Source organism: Brachyistius frenatus, unplaced genomic scaffold (genome assembly GCF_029030835.1).
Source record: "Brachyistius frenatus isolate BFR_SWC_R1_liver_20210118 unplaced genomic scaffold, ASM2903083v1 Contig_16, whole genome shotgun sequence".
NCBI classification, from domain to species: domain Eukaryota; kingdom Metazoa; phylum Chordata; class Actinopteri; family Embiotocidae; genus Brachyistius; species Brachyistius frenatus.
In genome coordinates this window covers 6117729-6125455 of record NW_027210615.1, presented here as the reverse complement: position 1 = coordinate 6125455, position 7727 = coordinate 6117729, and positions in this window count along the sequence as shown.

Below are 7727 nucleotides of genomic sequence, written 5' to 3'. Positions count from 1 at the left end.
CATTGTTATTGTTGAACTATAGTCAGAAAAAAGTGTCAGGCTGGTCATATAAAAAATCTGATAAAAAATAATAATATTCTATACTTTGTACGTTGTTCAGCAAATAATGTCTATGTCTGTGTGTGTCTGTCTGTCTGTGTGTGTGAGTGTGGGTGTGCGGGGGAGGGAGGAGTGGATCGTTATCCTGGTTTTATTATTTTATTAGATGAACTGATAGTGGGAAGCTGGGTGATTTATACAGACACAGTCCACATTGAAATATGCATTCAGCCTTGCACTATATTCTCTCTGAAAGTGCTCAGCTGAGTGAAGATATCTTAAGGAGGTAGGAGCGGGCCGATGGAAAACAAGGAAAACAAACAGGCAAAGGCAGTCGTCTGGTCAGAGCAAAGTTCTCTGAGTAACCCGACAGAAGATATTTTGTACGAACCTAATTGAAACGAGCTGATGCCAAAAATAACCCAGGAGAGTTGTGAGTTGTTGTTAATTCCTGGGGACACTGAACACTGACTCTGTGTGTAGCTGCCTCGGTGTGTGTGCACACAGTGGGTGTCTGTTAGAAGCCTTGATCAACATAATAGTAAACATAGACAGGGAGCATTTTACTGCACAGTGTACTTTTACTTGTCATACTTTAAGTATATTTTGCTGATAATACTTTCATACTTTTACTGAAGTGAGGTTTTAAAAGCAGGACCTTTCCTTGTGACAGGGTATTTTTTTGTGTGTGTGGTAGTAGCTACATTGAGCTTAAGTAAAATATTTGAATATTTTTTCCACCACTGAAAATAACCCTGATATGACTTTAATATTATAACATATCTTTTTCATGAATCAGCAGCGATTGAGTACATAGACAGGCTTTAAGCCTTATGGTCTTTCTACAGCAGGTGTGCCCAATAGGTCGATCACAAGGGGTATGCTTTAGTCTGGTCATTCATGAAAAACCTAAGCCATTAAATTTATTTTCAAATTTCGTCCTGCCTCAACAAAGCCACTTGATTGGCGGTGATGTGGATAATCATGCTATGCATTAACCATATGGACTGGGGTGATCCTGTACCGCCAACATGTTTTGTCCACCTGTCAGTGGCAAGGCTCAAAAAACTGCATAATAATTTTTTATGTGAACAGGATCTATCAGAGGAACCGTTGGATAGACCTTGGTATGCAGTCTCACACTGTCTCGACTCTATATATAGCTGTGTGAAACTATTACTTTGCCACCTGTAAGTTACTGTTTTTGCTTTGTTGTGTTGGCAGCAGCCTTTATGGTGAGTTGGCCTACTGAACCTTATTTAAGTACTCAACTGGAGGCTCATACAGTACGACATATGAGTATCATTGGTTTTGCACAGGAAGACACGACCAACTATTTATAGGAAACCAAAATGACAGGACATGATGATGCCATATGGGAAAACTCTCCAGCAAGATAAACCACCAGAGGACAAGTGAAATGCATGAAGGCAGGGTGAGAGGAGCATAACATTGAGTAAAGTATTAATGTTTGTTATAGCGAAATATTGTTTTTTTTTTGGTGGCTGACATTAGTAGATTTTCCATTTTTCCCTTTTGAAAGCTCTAATGTTTGCTATTTGGTTAGTTATTGTTCATTCCGGGGAAAAATCCTAGGGCGCAAGAAGTGCTGAATTTTATGTTTCTGGTCTGTTTTGAATTTTTACAGAGCATGAGTTGAATGGAAATTGGGACATTAAGGGCCTGGTTTATGCATGTATAAAATCACGTGCAAACTTCACATCACCCGCAAAAAAATGTCAAAGCTGATTTACTAAAACGACGTGCAGTGAGGATTGCGTCTTTCAAATGTGCAATTTACCACACGTTGTCCATTTTGCGGGTTTGCCTGCATGCATATGTAATATTGGGCGTTTCTACTTGAATGTGCAAAATACTGAGGGGAAATGCAAATATAAAAATGTATCACTCGCAATGATGCTTACTGAAAGTAGAAATAAGAGAACTGATTGCGTGTGTATTTTAATATGACTGAAAAGCATGTATTAATCAGATGCGTACATTAGGAAAGACGGCTACTCTTATGGATGGAAACTAAAGAATACGTAGAGAACGTGGTTTTACACCTGTGTAACATTTCTGAGATGCAAGAGGCAGAAATTATTCAGACATGTCGCATTTCCAAAGATGAAGAGTTATTGAATGAACTGAATGATGATTGACAGCCAACATCAAGGAGGAGCCACGAAATAGGCTACCAGCAATTCGTAAACTTCTTACGACTCAGCATTTTCTTGCCTCTGGGTCATTCCAGCACATCGCTGCAGTGCCGTTATTCCGGTGTGCTGTCCCAGGTACTAAATGCAATGTCCCACAGAATTCACAAGTAGCTTCATAAGGCTCCCAAACACTTGCAAGGCACTGAATGAAACTAATTCACCTGCTCATCAAAGAAAGAGCTGGACCTGCTGCTCAGTGTTTGTTTGAGGCATCTCATCCATCATCCCTCCTCTTTTAGTTGCCGATGTTTTATTATATGCCATTTTTTGTATTATAATATCTTGCTATTTTCTTATAATGTCATCTATTGATCTTTTTGTTATTCCCACAGCATTGACTTCCTCAGTGATAATCTCCCACAGAGCATTTTGTTCTTGTTATATTTAAGGGCTATTTATTCATTTCAATAGGATCAAATTTCCTTGGAATCACTTTAACACATGCAAATACCTAATTTAAATAGAACGATTTACACCTGATATCAAAGACGCAATTACTCTTAGTAAATCACCTGCAAAACGGGTGCAAAATGAATGTGCAAATTTTTTTAATAAACACTCAATTTAGTATCCTTTATGAGACCTTAGTAAATCAGGCCCTAAGTGTCCTGAGGTATTAAAGGTATGAAATAGGGAAAAGTGAGTACACTCTGTATCTGTATCTGTTAAATGAACTAAATTATCTGTATCAGTATCCGTACTCGGGCGGGGCTAAACCCGGAAGTGGGTGGGAAGCAACCGGAAGTTGTTCATTAAAGCCTGAGATTGGAATAGGTTGATCAGAAATTGCTAAGTTTACAGAACAGCCCCAGAATTGAGCTTCAGAGCAATATTTTTGATCACAATAGGAAGAGAACTACTTACAAAACAAGTATTTTTTTCAATAAAAGTTGCTATATTTATCGTCATTGTTGAGCTATAGTGACAAAAATGTCAGGCTAGTCATATAAAACAATTTAATAAAAGTAATAATGTACTTTACTTCGTATTTTGTACAGCAAATAATGTCTCTTTCTCTGTGTGTGTGTATTGTGTGTGTGTGTGTGTGTGTGTGTGTGTGTGTGTGTGTGTGTGTGTGTGTGTGTGTGTGTGTGTGTGTGTGTGTGTTGAGGGGGGGTAGATCATTACCCTGGTTTTATTATTTTATTAAATAAACTGACATTGGGAAGCTGGGTGGTTTATGCAGACAAAGTGCACATCGAAATATGTATTCAGTAGTGCACTATATTCTTGCTTAAAGCGCTCAGCTATTACTACTAAACCAGCTCTATTCTTTTTGTTTTAGTACATTAAATAATGGTGGGTGAAGTGGTGATGTTTGGCAGCTTAACTGTTTCTCTCTCAAGTCCAAAGATAGACATAGAAAGAGCTCCACAGCTTACTGATCAACACACAGGCCTGGACTGGCCATCGGGCGTGCCAGGCATTTTTGGCCCAATACAATTGTATGTATAAAAGCAGACATCATCTGGACTGTCTGCCATGAGCATTAAACATTATTGTATCAAACACATGATAAGCACTCTAACCTTGACATAGGCAAATACGAGCGGTGGTAAAAAAAAGGAGCGAGACTGCTCCTGTTGGGCACAAATGGAGTGCAGCACTGTGATGTGCTCAGAGCAGAGAGAAGCTATGACGTTTTTGAGTAAGTATTCCAGGTTACACTGCTTGATGCCAGTGATCATAATAGTATGTATAATGTGGTATATAATCCTATAACAGTAATCATAATAAAAGTTTGATCAAGGGGTAATTAAAATTGAAATACACTTATAAGGGACCATAAACTATTTTATTTTTAATGTGACTTCTCTGAGATCCTGACATAATTCTAAATTAAAAGGCTCACTCAGATCCACAGTTATAAAATAATGAAGCGTCTATACAAGTACAACGTAATTAAAAAGTGCCTCTTATAGTGTCCAAGGAATGCGTTAATGAGTGTTCTGCGGTACCAAAAATGAGGTTTGTAGTCAGAACAATGGTGGGGAATCTTCAAGAGGTAATTAAATAGACTCTGATACAAGGGTCAGCATGACTGCAGATTCTGTAAACAATGGTGGAAATCCTTAGAAATTAACCAATTAAAAATATAGGCGGTGGTTAATTTAAGCATAAAAGTTAGGTCCCACAGAGATTGTGTCAGAAGTACTTTCCATGGAAACCAACAGATTTCTGCATTGATTTTTGATATGTATAAATCATACATTGCTCTGAACTCTGCGCAGCCACATTGTATTTTTGTCTCACTTTATTTGATTTGTTAAAAATCTCTACCAATTGCTAAAGACTAGATACGTCTGATAGACTACTGGCCCAACTGAAGACTTTTTTGACACAACAGTAACTCAGAGTCTCCAAGGGTACACAAGCTTTTGCCACCGTTGGCATGTAACTTTTGCAATTTCACCAAGAACCTGAAAATTGAGCAAGGAGCACACACATCAAATTCTTTATCAAATTTTAGGACAACAGAAACTAGTAACAGGCAGCCAAATCTGGTGAGTAGGGTGGTGGGTGGGGTGCAGTATTGCTGAGGGCGATGAATTTTTCAATACACAGTGAGAGCGTGTATTCACATTTTGAACAACCCAAGTGCCATTGCACCATAATTTAGGTCATTCGCACTGAATATTTTCCATCAGTCGCCTCAGAACATCACAATTGAAGTCAGTGTTGACAATCTGACCCTGAGTAATAAATTAAATGTAGACAATCCTGCGAACTTGAAAGAAAACCCACCTGGTAGCCCTCATGATCTGATGCACCTTTCGGTTTTGATTCTGTCCCTGTTAAATGCCACAGCCACTCCTTGATTATCTCTCAACATCTAACCTCCTGGTCTTTCAGGTAGGACCAGAAATGTATCCTCCTCTGAGACTGTGTAAATTATACAAAATGATTATAAAGGACCAAAAACAGAGCCAACTTCGTCTGTCGGCTACAGCACAACAAAGTAGAAAACAATAACAATTAACAAAAAATTGCCAAAAAGAGAATACATTTATCAATGTAGCCTCCTTCAAAGAAAAATGACCAAAACAGCAAGTCAACAAAATATTGGTAGACAAAACGGTTTGCTTCTGAAACATTGGTGTGGGGGTGGGGGTAGGAGTCGATGGAACAGAACAGCCTTCCACATCCAGTTCCACAGAGGAATCCAGGGGTTAGAATGATTGAATGTAAGTATATTTCCCAAAATGTTCTACAATTCCTTTAAAGCCACTAGCTACACTCCTTTGGGCCTCCCAGTGCTCTAGTACATGTATAAAACACACTTTGGCAAATTTAACATGCTCTGTTAATCCCTCCTTTATGCAATTAGAATACAGTACTGTGGTCCCATTATAATTCCTCACATAGAAGTTTTCGATGAACTGAAATTTTTATTTTGGCGTTCATCGAAACCAAAAATTTTCATGTTATTTTTTACCTCTGTCAGGTGGTTATTGAGTCGCTCTTTGATCTAAATACATAGCACTTCCTCTGGCTTATCATTCACTTGAAAAAACAGATGGCTTCCGGTTGCAAGATCAACCACGCCTGTGGGTACACAAAAAATTACATGGGTTGTGCACTAAATCCATCCATCAATTTATGAATTGCCATGTTATCTCAGCTGCAATAAAGTAAAGTAGTACCAAAAAAAGGTTCCAGGTTCAAACCCGCCACTACACTGTGGCCTTTTCTGTGTTAATTGCATGTCCTCTCCTTTGCCTGTTTGGATTTTCTCCTGGTTCTTCAGCTTCCTCCCACAATCCAAAGACACTCGTGCTATTGGTGATTTTAAATTGGCCATCGGTGTCAATGCGAGTGGGAATGGTTGTCTGTCTTTCTCTGTGTAAAATAAATGTTAATATTAAAATTGAATGTAAAACATGTTTTCACATATTTTGAACATGAAAATCATACTTTTGAGTTCAATTTAAACATTAATTCTCTAAGGCAAATTTTAGAATTTAGAATGTCAAAAATCTCCCAATTTAACTGGAGTTTTGGGTGAATTTAAAGATTATGTTAAAGAGTCTCAAACTGATTAATACTAAGAGAAGTAACAAAACTGTCCAACTGTATGATGAAATTCTTGAAGAGGAATAATATGCTATTTTTATTTATGAAACTTTTTCTCCTATGATATTTTTGCATCAAGGAAATGTATGTTTTCAAATCCATCTGTATTTATTTATTTTTGATTTGATTTAAAAAAAAAGTTTTAGCTTTTGTTATTTGTTATTCTACTGTCCTATTATTTCCACATTGCAACCTTTCTGTATGAAATAACGAGTACTTGTCTACATTGTTTGTAAATGTACAGTATATCTTGTTCAATAAAGTTCTCTGTTTGTCCCGTTTGAACAGTGACGGTATGATGAACACACTAGATTAAAGTAGGGCCTGGTAAAATGACTTCACATTGCATTCAAATTATATTTGAGCAGGTATTCACAAAAAAAGAAATAATAAAATAAAGTTATAGAAAAACTTTTACCATGGTGGTTGGGTGTGCAGGAAGTTACAAAAGATTGCAATTGAGGTTACCAGTATTCTGCAGGTAATCATGTATAGAGATGTGTATATTATATCTGTACACATGATTACCCTCAAGTAAAAAAAAAAAAAAAGAACTCCCTTCCTCTAGATTAAGCATGAAAATGGTCTGCAATTGTAATGAATGTAATTCTTACTACGGAAAGGGAACGGGAAAGTGAAGTTGTCAAAATCAAAGTTCTGTATTCCTGCTGTCAAGGTATCCAATGCTTTCCTGATAATGTCCTTAAATCTCTGATTTTGTGGTCTGATTTCACAACCAGAACCAGATTTGACTGGAATATTCTGCCTCAAACTCTGCTGTTATTCATTTGTAAGATGAGCATTAAATACAGCAGGTTAAAGCACAGATATCCAAAAAAGTAGTGCAGCCTTGAACACAAAAAGCTTTTGAAAGGAACATACTCACCACTTCTGCCTGCTGTGACGTCTTGTCCATTGGTCTTGGCAGGGCTGATGAGAGCAATGTATTGATCCACTGGATCTTGGAATAATGTTATGGCTTTGGCATAAGTTTGAATTTGCCAAATAAACACCAGTTTAAAATGGTTCCCTCCATGCAGCAGTGTGTCTTGACGGTATTGACGCAGCAAGTGCACATGTAATGAGGAAGTAATGCTGTCGCAATGTGCGGTTGGCAAACTTCAGTCTCAGGCAGCGATTTCCTCTTTCAGTGTCAAAGTGCAGCGAAGCAGGCGACACGCTGCAGGTGTGTGTTTGTGTGCATTGTGGAGTGAAACCTGTTCATCAAGTTTCAAAACCAGTTAGTCTTTAAATGACTGTGTAATAAAGCTATCCATGGAAAGACTAACAATGCTACCAGCTGCTACTTACACGGAAAACGTTTATATTTCCAGACACTAAAATTCAAAGAGTTATTACTCAGGAATACTTTACATTACACTTGTTTTGTTTACA